A 13854-nucleotide genomic window follows, 5' to 3' on the forward strand; every position below is an offset into this window, starting at 1 on the left:
CCGGATCATCAAAAATGGCAAAAATCGTCAAAAAATAGGGCCGACGATATTTATCTCCCCCTCTGTGTACTTTATAAAGATTTATCATTTTACTATTGTGCAGAGTTTTGTTCGGCGTACACTGCTGCTCTGGCACTTCTAGCTATGTTAGCAGTGTAATGCCACAGATCTGTGAAGTGTGAGGTAGAGAAGGAGTGTACGGTAGAGCGGGGGGGGGGTATTTCTATATCTGCACAAAATTTATCAAAGGACGTACACAACTTTTGTAAATCTTGAGCAAGAGTGTAAATTAAACAAGCAGTGTAAGGCTAGGTTTCCACTTGGGTTTTTTTCTGGCAGTTTTTGGAATACTGCCACTGCAGTTTTTGAGCCAAAGTCAGAAGTGGATCCATAAGGGAGGAGGAATATAAGTCCTTCCTTTATATGTCCTATTCCTTTTGAATACACTTCGGGCTTTGACTCAAAAACTGCAGTGGCAGATATCCAAAAACTGTCAGAAAAAAAAACAAGTGGAAACTTAGCCTTAAGGAGTAGATCTGTGTCTACTAGAGATGAGCGAACTTACAGTAAATTCGATTCGTCACGAACTTCTCGGCCCGGCAGTTGATGACTTATCCTGCGTAAATTAGTTCAGCCTTCAGGTGCTCTGGTGGGCTGGAAAAGGTGGATACATTCCTAGGAAAGAGTCTCCTAGGACGATATCCACCTTTTCCAGCCCACCGGAGAACCTGAAAGCTGAACTAATTTATGCAGGAAAAGTAATCAACTGCCGAGCCGAGAAGTTCGTGACGAATCGAATTTACTGTAAGTTCGCTCATCTCTAGTGTCTACAATAGACAACTAATGATAAATGTCCTCAAGTGTGTGTGAACTCAACCATACTGTGAGGCGATGTCATCAAAACCTCAACATTTTTAACCCTGGTTGGTAATTTTTGGAGAGAAATATGTCAACCTGCCCCAAAATTTAGCCTATGCATGCTTGCTGAATTTACCAAGAGAGAATGGCTCCATGGGCTGTGAAATAAATCGAGAACACTGGGACTGTAGAGATCTGTGCAGGTTACTCCACATTCCCATTGTGAGTGCCCCTTTGTGAGCGGTGGTTGTTGGTTCCTTTATCCATCATTTTATCTTTGTAACAGTGGACCCCAGAATGGCCTTTTAATATTGTATGTATATTAATCAATGAATTTGTTGTCTTGAAGTTTATTATGCTTTATGTGCCCAACTGTATTACAGATCCATACTGTATGGAATCAAAATATGGTGGCCTTAAAAATCTATGAACGAACCCATACATGGTGCAATGAAACAATTACTATGAGCCCTCAAACGCTGCCTTTAGTGTCAGAACAGATGAGACTCTGTCTAGAATAGCATCTGTGGAGCCCAAGTAGTATTCTGACATTTACACCATCATCACTATTATATCAATGTTTCTCAACCAGTGTTTTGCAACAGCTGGAGGAACATTGGTTGGGAGACCCTTTCTTATGTCTTTGACGGTTTCTTATGATTATCATAAACATTTCAATCACATGATAATACAAGATACCATATCAGATTCCCTCTCCAAGAGAAGCTTACAGAATCTAAAGAAACAAAGGCTCACAAAGGTGTTACAGCTGCTATGGTCCATCAATTTTCAGTGGCTTCACTTTTAGCCCCTTAAAGGAGAAGTCCCATGCCTTGAAGTACAGAAAAATGTATCCCCTATCTACAGGATAGGGGATAAGCTTTAGATCGTGGCCACCACGCCCCCTCCATATATCTCTATGGGAGAGCCATTCGGCTATCTTCAGCTCTCCCATAGAGATATATGGAGGGGAGGTGGCTGCCTCCGCTTCGGGCAGGGGTTGTGACGTGCCGCTCTGGGGGAAAGCCAGGGCTCCATACAGCGCAGGTTGGACCCCCTGCGATCTAAAATGTATCCCCTATTCTATAAGTTTTTCTGTACTTCTAGGCATGGGACTTCTTCTTTAAAGGGGCACTCCAGTGGAAAACTTTTTTGTCTTTTTAATCAACTGGTGCCAGAAAGTTAAACAGATTTGTAAATTACTTCTATTAAAAAAAATCTTAATCCTTTCAGGACTTATTAGCTGCTGAATACTACAGAGGAAATTATTTTCTTTTTGAAACACAGTGCTCTCTGCTGACATCTCTGTCCATTTTAGGAACTGTCCAGAGCAGCATATGTTTGCTAAGGGAATTTTCTCCTACTCTGGGCAGTTCTTAAAATGTACAGAGATGTCAGCAGAGAGCACTGTGCTCATGATTCAGCAGAGAGATTTGTGTTCCAAAAAGAAAATAATTTCTTCTGTAGTATTCAGCAGCTAATAAATACTGGAAGGATTAAGATTTTTTAATAGAAGTAACCCCTTTAAGGCCACATTCACATGGCAGAATTTCAGAACAGAATTCTGTGAAAATATTCAGCTTGGAAATTCCTATTGATTTCAATGAGATTCTGCTGCACAGTGCACACGGCGGAATTTCCACGGCAGATGTTTATGCAGGGGAAATTCCAATTTTGGTGTCCGCAGAAACACTGAACCTGTTCATTGTTCCTGTGGATTCGGCTTGGAAATACACTACTCAAAAAAATAAAGGGAACGCTAAGATAACACATCCTAGATCTGAATGAATGAATGAATCGTATGAAATACTTTCGTCTTTACATAGTTGAAGGTCTGGATATGGAGTCACACTCAAAATCAAAGTGGCTGATCCAACTTTGATGTAATGTCCTTAAAACAAGTCACATTAAGGCTCAGTAGTGTGTGTGGCCTCCACATGCCCATATTACCTCCCTGCAATCCCTGGGCATGCTCCTGATGAGGTGGCGGACAGTCTGTGGTGCAACGTGGCTTTGGGGGATGGAGCGAGACATGATGTCCCAGATGTGCTCAATCAGATTCAGGTCTGGGGAACGGGCGGGCCAGTCCATAGCATCAATGCCTTCCTCTTGCAGGAACTGCTGACATACTTCAGTCACATGAGGTCTAGCATTGTCTTGCATTAGGAGGAACCCAGGGCCAACCGCACCAGCATATGGTCTCACACGGAGGTCTGAGGATCTCATCTCGGTACCTAATGGCAGTCAGGCTACCTCTGGCAAGCACATGGAGGGCTGTGACTCCCCCAAAAAAATACCACCCCACACCATTACAGACCCACTGCCAAACCGGTCATGCTGGAGGATGTTGCAGGCAGCAGAACGTTCTCCATGGCGTCTCCATAGTTACATAGTTACATAGTTAGTACGGTCGAAAAAAGACATATGTCCATGAAGTTCAACCAGGGAATTAAGGGGTAGGGGTGTGGCGCGATATTGGGGAAGGGATGGGATTTTATATTTCTTCATAAGCATTAATGTTATTTTGTTCCATGAATGTATCTAACCCTGTTTTAAAGCTGTTAATTGTTCCTGCTGTGACCAGTTCCTGAGGTAGACCGTTCCATAAATTCACAGTCCTCACGGTAAAGAAGGCGTGTCGCCCCTTTAGACTAAACCTTTTCTTCTCCAGACGGAGGGAGTGCCCCCTCGTCCTTTGGGGGGGTTTAACCTGGAACAGTTTTTCTCCATATTTTTTGTATGGGCCATTTATATACTTATATACGTTTATCATATCCCCCCTTAAACGTCTCTTCTCAAGACTAAACAATTGTAACTCCTTTAATCGCTCCTCATAGCTAAGATGTTCCGTGCCCCATATTAGTTTAGTCGCGCGTCTCTGCACCCTTTCCAACTCCGCAGTGTCCCTTTTATGAACAGGCGACCAAAACTGAACAGCATATTCCAGGTGAGGCCGTACCAATGCTTTATAAAGGGGGAGTATTATGTCCCTGTCCCTCGAGTCCATGCCTCTTTTTATACATGACAATATCCTGCCGGCTTTGGAAGCAGCAGCCTGACATTGCATGCTATTCTGTAGTCTGTGATCTACAAGTACACCCAGATCCTTCTCTACCAGTGACTCTGCCAGTTTAAAAGACATACGATGCATGCATGTTCTTAGTACCCAGATGCATAACTTTACATTTATCCACATTGAACCTCATTTGCCAAGTAGATGCCCAGACACTTAGTCTATCCAAGTCATCTTGTAACTTATGCACATCCTCTATAGACTGTACCGTGCTACAAAGCTTGGTGTCATCTGCAAAGATAGAAACAGAGCTGTTAATACCATCCTCTATATCATTGATAAATAAATTAAACAGCAACGGGCCCAGTACTGAACCTTGGGGTACGCCACTAATAACCGGGGACCAATCAGAGTACGAATCATTGAACACCACTCTCTGGGTACGATCCATGAGCCAGTGTTCAAGCCAGTTACAAACTAAAGTTTCCAAGCCCAAGGACCTTAACTTACCTGTCAGACGTCTGTGAGGGACAGTATCAAACGCTTTGGCAAAATCCAGAAACACTATAACCACAGCGAACAAGCCTCTGTCAAGGCTTCTACTCACCTCTTCATAAAAGCAAATTAGATTGGTTTGACAACTTCTATCCTTAGTAAACCCATGCTGGCTATCACTTATAATACTATTATCCCCTATGTATTCCTGTATGTAATCCCTTATAAGTTCTAAGGCGGTAGTCACAGGCAACGGGTCGGCAACAGGCAGGGAAACACTGGAACAATAGGATACGCTTTCTCTAGGCACAAGGCACAAAGATCCGGCAGGAGGCTGTGGGAGGAGAAGGTATTTATAGGCAAAGCACAGGTGAATGCCTAATTAAGTCAAAACAGCACTGCCTCTCACAAACCTTAACCCTTAATAACCACTTTGGGCCAGGCACCAATCCCTGGTGCACTGGCCCTTTAAATCTAAGAGTCCCGGCACGCACGCGCGCCCTAGAGAGGAGGGACGCACACGGCGAGACTCCGGAGTGCTGCCTACGGACACACACTGTGAGCGCTCGGAGGCCAGCAGGGGGCCCGGAGCGCTCAGAGTAACAGTACCCCCCCCCCCCTTTGGTCTCTCCCTCTTTTTGGTATCGAAGAACTTGAGGATGAGCCCTCCCAGTCGACCAGAAAGAATTTTCTTCCTCTAACCACTTTGGATGCCAAAATCTCGTTGACGGAGAAGACATCAGATGTGCCAGCCACAGGAGTGGGAGTGGTGATTTTAGGGGAGAAGCGGTTAAAGATGGCAGGCTTAAGGAGGGAGGCATGGAACGAATTATGGATCCTAAGGAAGGAAGGGAGATGGAGCTGATAAGCCACAGGATTTATCCTCTTCTTAATCTTGTAGGGTCCCAAGTAGCGAGGACCCAGTTTGTAGCTTGGGACCCTAAAACGAATGTACTTGGCTGAGAGCCACACTCTGTCTCCAGGGGAAAAAACCAGAGGAGCTCTACGTTTTTTATCTACTTGGGACTTCATGCGGGCAGAGGCTTGTAGAAGGGCAGTACAAGTCTCACGCCAAATGGTGGTGAAGTCCTGGATGAGCTCATCAACTGCGGGAACTGCTGAGGAGGTAGACAAGGGCAGAGGAGGTAGAGGATGATGTCCGTAGACCACAAAGAATGGAGATTTATTGGAAGCGGAGGAATTCTTGTAATTGTAAGAGAACTCTGCCCACGGGAGGAGATCTGCACAGTTGTCTTGGCGAGAAGAAACAAAGTGTCGAAGATAATCTCCCAGGACTTGATTCACTTGTTCCACTTGACTGTTTGTTTGGGGGTGGTGAGAAGAAGAGAAATCTAATTTCCCTTTGAGCTGACCGCAAAGAGCCCTCCAGAATTTGGATACAAACTGCGCACCTCGATCAGAAACAATATGCGTGGGTAAACCATGCAGACGGAAAATGTGCTTGAAGAATTGCTTAGCCAGTAGTGGCGCAGAGGGCAGCCCAGGTACTGGTACGAAGTGCGCCATCTTGGAAAAACGGTCCACTACCACCCAAATGACAGTCATGCCATGGGAAGGAGGAAGGCCGGTTACGAAATTCATGGCGATGTGGGACCATGGGGTCTCAGGAACAGGAAGAGGTAAGAGCAATCCAGCTGGCTTCTGGTGAGGCGACTTGTCCCGTGCGCAGACCGTACAAGCCTGGACATAGTCCGAGACATCCCTCTCCACGGAAGGCCACCAATATCTTTGGGTGATTAGCTGGAGTGTCTTCAGGACTCCTGGGTGACCTGCAAACACTTGAGGATTTGAAGGCGCTGACGAGGAGGCACATAGGACTTGCCAGGAGGAAGAGAGCGCAGGTCCACAGGAGCAACGGCAATCAGGCGCTCGGGCGAAATAATATGCTGGGGAGTAGTCTCGTCACCCACCACATCTGAAGAGCAGGAGAGGGCATCTGCCCTGATGTTCTTGCTTGCCGGACGGAAATGGATCACAAAATTGAAGCGAGCAAAGAACAGGGACCAACGAGCCTGGCGTGGATTGAGCCTCTGTGCCGACTGAAGATAGGCAAGATTTTTTTGGTCCATGTAAATGGACACCGGATGGATTCCTCGAGAAGATGTCTCCACTCCTCAAGAGACAATTTGATGGCCAGCAACTCCCTGTCACCAATCAAGTAGTTTCTCTCGGCTGAGGTGAAGGTCTTGGAGAAAAAGCTGCAAGTTAGGGTCCTGCCTCTAGGTGACTTCTGGGAGAGCACGGCTACGGCACCCACGGAGGAGGCATCCACTTCCAGAGAAAAAGGCGTAGTGGGGTCCGATCGGGAAAGTACAGGTGCGGTGGCAAAAGCGGCTTTCAAGGACTGGAAGGCTTCTTCTGCTTGAGGAGGCCACGATTTGGGATTAGCACCTTTCTTGGTCAAGGACACTATGGGAGAGACCAGGGTGGAGAAATGAGGGATGAATTGCCTATAATAGTTGGCGAAACCCAAAAACCTTTGGATGGCACGAAGTTCAGAGGGGCGTGGCCAGTCCAGAAGTGCGGAGAGCTTAGCCGGGTCCATCTGTAAACCTTGGGTGGAAATTATGTACCCCAGGAAGGGCAGACTGGACTGCTCGAACAGGCACTTCTCGATTTTTGCGTAGAGGCGGTTTCTTCGAAGGCGTGAAAGGACTTGGCGTACATGTTCCCAGTGTTGCTCAAGGTTTGAGGAGAAAATGAGAATGTCTTCAAGGTATACGACCACGCAGGTGTAAAGCAGATCTCTGAAAATTTCATTCACAAATTCTTGAAACACGGCAGGCGCGTTGCAGAGGCCGAAGGGCATCACCAGGTATTCAAAATGGCCATCCTGTGTGTTAAAGGCAGTCTTCCACTCGTCACCCTCTCTAATTCAGATCAAGTTGTAAGCTCCACAGAGATCCAGCTTGGTAAAGATTCTGGCCCCACGCAGATGGTCAAAGAGCTCAGAGATCAAGGGGAGAGGGTATCGGTTCTTAACTGTGAACTTGTTAAGTCCTCTGTAATCAATGCAAGGGCGGAGGGAGCCGTCCTTTTTAGTAACAAAGAAAAAACCGGCTCCAGCTGGAGAAGAGGACTTCCTTATGAAACCCCTCTGCAGGTTTTCTCGGATGTACTCCGACATGGTAAGAGTCTCTGGTGGAGAGAGTGGATAGATATGACCCCAAAGAGGAGGAGTCCCTGGCATCAGATCGATCGGACAATCATAGGGTCTATGAGGTGGAAGAACTTCAGCTTGCTTCTTACAAAAGATGTCGGCAAAACTATGGTAGGGTTCTGGAAGGCCTGGTGGCGGAGAAGCAACAGGGTCTTGCTTGACGGGTACAGTCTTGAGGCAGTGGCCGAAGCAAGAGGACCCCCAACTCTGGATTTCTACGGTGGTCCAATCCAGGACGGGACAATGGCGCTGAAGCCTGGGCAAACCAAGGAGGAGTTCAGAGGAGCAAAAGGGTAGGACAAAGAACTCCAAACTTTCAGTATGCAGAAAGCCAATGTCCATCTGTAGAGGTGGAGTGCGGTACTGGACAGTAGTAGTAAGTCTCTCTCCATTGACTGTAAAGATGAAGAAAGGCTTGGACAAATGGATCACAGGAATTTGATGCTTGTCTATCAAGGAGGCATGGATGAAATTTCCGGCAGATCCTGAATCCAAGAAGGCTGTGGCAGTGAAGGAAGACTTGGCAGGCATGGAAAGCTGCACAGATACTGTCAGGCGTGGAGAGGAATAATCCACACCTAGCAACGTCTCTCCTGCATTTACTAGGTGCGTGCGTTTCCCAGAACGCGGAGGACGGAGAGGACAGTCTCTGAGGAAATGCTCGGTACTAGCGCAGTACAGACACAAATTTTCGTGTCTGCGACGACTCCGTTCTTGTGAGGTCAGACGAGACCGGTCCACATGCATGGCTTCCACGGTGGGAGGCCCAGAGAAGAGGTGCAGTGGACGCTGAAAAACCGGAGACAAGCGAGTATAGCGTCCTGTACGAGCCTTCTCACTTCCTCTTGTCTCTCTGAGAAACGCTTGTCAATCCTTGTGGCCAGGAGAATGAGGTCACCAAGGTTAGCAGGTATCTCACGTGCAGCTAGAACGTCCTTAATCTCACTGCTTAGTCCTTTCTTGAATGTAGCACATAGGGCTTCATTGTTCCAATTCAACTCTGAGGCGGAATTGGATGGCGTAATCACCCACAGAAGCGCCACCTTGGGTCAAATTTAGCAAAGCTGTCTCTGCAGAGGATACCTGGGCGGGTTCCTCGAATACACTCCGAAACTACTGACAGAAGCGCTGGACGGAGGTTGTGGCAGGATGAATGCCACCTTAGCACGCTCAGAAGGAAATAGGTCGGCCGACATCTCGAGGTGCAGAGAACACTGGGTAAGGAAACCACGGCACTGTTTCGGATCTCCAGCATACTTCTCAGGCAGGGACAGGAGTACTCTGGAAACAGTTGCTGGCAGAGGAGTAGGAACAGGCGGTGGAGTAGGCTGCTGCTGGGTAGAGATGATCTGCTGCAAAATGGCGGACATCTGCTGGAGCTGGCGGGCCTGCATAGCAACGACCATAGGCAGATCCTTAGGATCAGGTCTCTCAGCGGATCCATGGCCAGATCTTACTGTCACGGTCCGGTCAGAAGGCAGGAGGTGGATCCACTGGACCAGAGGAGAGATGGCGTGGGCTGTACCAAGGGAATGGAGTCTAAGGGATTACTGGTTTTCACCAGAGCCCGCCGCAAAGCGGGATGGTCTTGCTGCGGCGGTAATCCCCAGGTCGTTCCACCCGGTAGAAACTCAACTCCTCTGGTTGCTGAGATAGACACGGTACAGGAGGGATAGGCAGAAGTGTAGTCAGAAGTAGCAATGGTCAGGGCAGGCAGCACAGGTTCTAAGGCGGTAGTCACGGGCAATGGGTCGGCAACAGGCAGGGAAACACTGGAACAATAGGATACGCTTTCTCTAGGAACAAGGCACAAAGATCCGGCAGGAGGCTGTGGGAGGAGAAGGTATTTATAGGCAGTGCACAGGTGAATGCTACTTAAGTCAAAACAGCACTGCCTCTCACAAACCTTAACCCTTAATAACCACTTTGGGCCAGGAACCAATCCCTGGTGCACCGGCCCTTTAAATCTAAGAGTCCCGCCACGCGCGCACTAGAGAGCGGGGACGCACACGCCGAAACGCCAGAGCGCTGCCTACGGACACACGCTGTGAGCGCTCCGAAGCCAGCAGGGGGCCCGGAGCGCTCAGCGTAACAATATATACTACACGCACGCTGACAGAAGTTACGGCATGTTACGGCATCGCTCAGCATTTATACTGCATATGCTCATAGTTTGGTTATTGCACTTATGCTTATAGCAGTCATACTGCATATACGCTCATATCGTGGACACTGCTCGCACACTCTCAGCATTTATACTGCACGTTTGCTCATAGCATTTATACTGCACATTTTTTGCATAGCATGCTTGTTGCACTTATGCCCATAGCATCATTCATCCTGTACACATGCTCATAGCATTCATAATGCACATACGCACATAGCTGTTATACTGCACATATGCTTTTAGCCTTCATACTGCACATAGGCTCATAGCTTGTATATCGCACATACGCCCACAGCATTTGTGCCGTTTTATGCGCACAGTGTGGTGCGATACATAAAAGCATAGTTTTACATGGATCATTGGCTCATAACATTGGTGCTGTGCGTAATGCATGGTATTTAGGTCGGGTTTACATTCAGAGCTCCCATGTGGTACATTTGCTCATAGCAATCATTCTATTCATACCCTCATAAAATTTTATTGGTCATACGCTAGAAGCATAGGGTACACACAGTCATAGCATTTAGACTGTACATGCGCTTGCAAGGTTCAAACGCCTATAGCATCTATTCTGTACATATGCTCGTAGCATTCATACTATACATACGTTTTGTTAGCATTTATACTGCACATGAGTTCATAGCATTTCATATATAACTTTATGGGGGGGGGGGAATTCATACATAGCGTTTCTAATGTTCATGGTTATAGCAGCAAATGTAGTATTCCATGCCATAGTATTGTTAGGGTAAAGAAAAAAAAATCAAAGCCTTACATAACTTTAAAGGGGTATTCCGGGCAAAAACATTTTATCCCCTATCCAAAGGATTCAGAGCAATAATATCATGACTCATATGCGGTAGTATACCTGTTACATCTGCCATGTCTGTAGGTGGATTGCTCTGCGCAATTATTGTTACAGACGTGTTTTCAGAGCAATAATATCATGTCCTATATAAGGTAGAATACTGGTTATGCCTGCTATGTCTGCAGGGAGATGCACGGAGTATTTGCTACTAACACGTTATCAGAGCAATAGTAAGACTCTTAGGCATCAGTATTCCTGATGTGCCAGCCACATATGCAGGAGGATACACTGCATAATTATTGTTACTGACTCATCTTCAGGGCGGTAATATCATGACTCATAGGCTGTAGTATACCTGTTATGCCTGCCCCGTCTGCAGGGTAAAACACTGCGCAATTTTTGTTACTGGCATGTCTTTAGAGCAATAACATCACTGGCAGGTGGTAGTAGGGAATCAAAGGATATTATTTAGGTTTTTGGTCCTTTATGGATGGGGCCCTGCAAGAGGTTTTGACTCTAACTAACATGTTAGTATCAGCAATCATACAGGTGCGGATTCACCATTTACAGCCAATCGATCAGATGAGACACGAGCATTGGTACACCCCGGCACCTCAAAGCAGGGGGAGTTGTCATTACGTGGCTCCTGGTATTTGATAATCGTCTGGCCAATTTCGACTAAGGTCTGGTGTTCGGATGAGGTATGTGATAATTAGTTTCTTGATTACTGCCAGTTTTTTTGGCCCTCTTCAGGATTGCCCACGGTCGCGGTTTTGTGAACACTTCTGACTGCTGTATGTTCGTTACTATAATCTTTGTTACTCGTTGTTTCATGATTGTCATTACTATTTTATTATCATAGTTATTATGATTGTTATTACTAGGATCATTATTACCATGATAATTATCAATATTATTGTCATTTCTATTTTCGTTATTACTATTATGGTTGTTAGCATTACTATGTGTTGTTGTTGCTTATTAGTCAGGATGCCTGTCCACGTTTGGAGCCCCGACCACGAATGCAACATGTGAGAAAAGCATTAGGAGTCCTGAGCACTCCTTATAATATAGAGATAGCAGCAGCAGTTTACAGCCTGTGAGCTGCCAAGGGAGATCTGAAAGGACATTATGTTATCCTGTTGGTCACAAGACACCTTTTGACCCTAGACAAAACCTTTTCTGTGACACATTAAGCACTGTAATTTTCGGATGGTCAGGCTGGTAAACACGTGATGCAGCTACACTGAGGAAACGTATGGATGCAGCTGTGCTGGGATGAAGTAGATAGCACTGTAGGACTAGTAATGTGAGTGTGCATGATACGAGGAAAAAGAAAACCTGGAGTGCATCTCTGTTGAAGGCAATACTTGTAAAGACATTGGGGGAGATTTATCAAAGGATTTAGACTGGTTTTTCTTGTCTAAATTTGTCACACAGAAAGTCGCAGTCTAAATATGTGCGACTTTTCTGCGACTTTTGCTCTAGAGGATTTTTAGAACATGATGCATGCAAGTCTATTTTAGACTGAAATGCATTGAAAAATGCATTGGTGCTGAATTTATCAAAAGCGACTTTTCAGCGACAAGTCGCATAGGCTGAAAGTACGCCGAAATGTCAGACCATGTTGGAGCAGGTTTAAATATAGACTAAAGCATAGAACATGCAGTCTGAGCACAGAATTTATCAAGAGCTGTGCGCCATTTGATAAATTAGGTGCACAATAGATCAGCCAAACACTCTGTAGTTTGGTCTATATTGATGCGGGACATAGACAACTTTGATAAATATCCCCCATTGTCTAGGAAGCAAAAAAAGGCCTGCTCTGTTTCCCAGTGCTCACTTTCACCCCCTGCATGTCCTGGACATCATCGTGAAGCTATTGGACATTAAAAAATATGTGCCTGAGTAGCTTCACGCTACTCAAATCTAAATTTTTATTCATTTCCTTTGACTTTCAGTAGGCCAAGCACTGGCTTTTAGTCTGTGAGAGTTACACTAGGTGCAGGCCCCTGAATAGGGCCTAAGTGTCCAAATGGTTACTCCATCCTTGTTGCATTATTCAAGAGTTGTGCAAACAACAGTTTATTAAAATAGGAAAAATATCAGTTACTAAGAAGACAAAGCACATTAGAGTATTCTATAGTAGGCAGAAAGTTGAAGTAACTGTTGTGTGAGGGAAGCTTATGCAGAAACTCTTTATATACTAGACATTACATATTGAGGATACTGTATAAGATTCTTTTTCAGTAACAAACTGGGGTAAACACATTACATTTTATGTTGTGTGTTATGTAGTTAATGGAGATCTATAAATATGTTGCTGCTAGCACTATGATTATCTTTGTTTATTATGATTATTATGTTGTGTTGTTTAGAGCATGGTAACTTGTACTCTACTATTTTGGAAATGAGTCTAGTACTGGAATTCATTGTGCCCCAGAGGAAATGGTTCTGAGGAGCCACCTTCCATCCATCTATTCTAAGCAATATAAACTTTTATCTCCTCATATTCTCTGCTGTTATTGTTGCACATACAGAGCACACAATCAGCACAATTAGACTGTAAGCTCTTGGGGCAGGGACCTTCCTACTTTTGTCTCATTGTTGTTTTCTTCACATTTTGCTATTATTGCTTATTTACTGCCAACACATTCTGCAGTGCTGTACTGGGGATAACATCATTGACATCAGTCTCTGACTCACAATCTGTTGTTCCTGGTCGGCTTCAACCCCAGGATATGTTGCTATAAGACAACAGTACATACCACATTGTAAAGTGCTGTGGAAATATATGGCAATGGGAATAGACATATTTATATCTTGACATTTTTTTCTACGTCAATCCATAATAAATAGACCCTAGTGGCATCTGATTGGTTCCTAAAGCCACTCCAAATAGGGTTGTCTAGTGCTGGAACTTTGAATCCATTTTGGTGTAAAATCTTGGACCACTGTAGCATATTGTCATGTTGAGCACATGGTTTATGTAAATGCCATGTACACACAGCAGCGTCACTGCCGGCATGTGAGAACAGAGTTTGAAAGAGATTTCCATTTTAAACCCCTTAGGATGCTCATGTTAAACCAGGAATGTAGACACATGCCATCCATTTACACCTTGCGTCCCAAGGAGTAAACTTAAACAAAACAAACAAGTGCATGTGACTTATTTATATAGGTATATTTTTCAGTTATTATTTTTGGATTTTTTCGCAGAAACATATTCTTTTGTAGACAAACCACACAAGCATAACATGTATATTAATAGGATTAAGGTAGATAGCATATATTGTACACACACATATATATATATATATATATATATATAT

Source organism: Hyla sarda, chromosome 7 (genome assembly GCF_029499605.1).
Source record: "Hyla sarda isolate aHylSar1 chromosome 7, aHylSar1.hap1, whole genome shotgun sequence".
NCBI classification, from domain to species: domain Eukaryota; kingdom Metazoa; phylum Chordata; class Amphibia; order Anura; family Hylidae; genus Hyla; species Hyla sarda.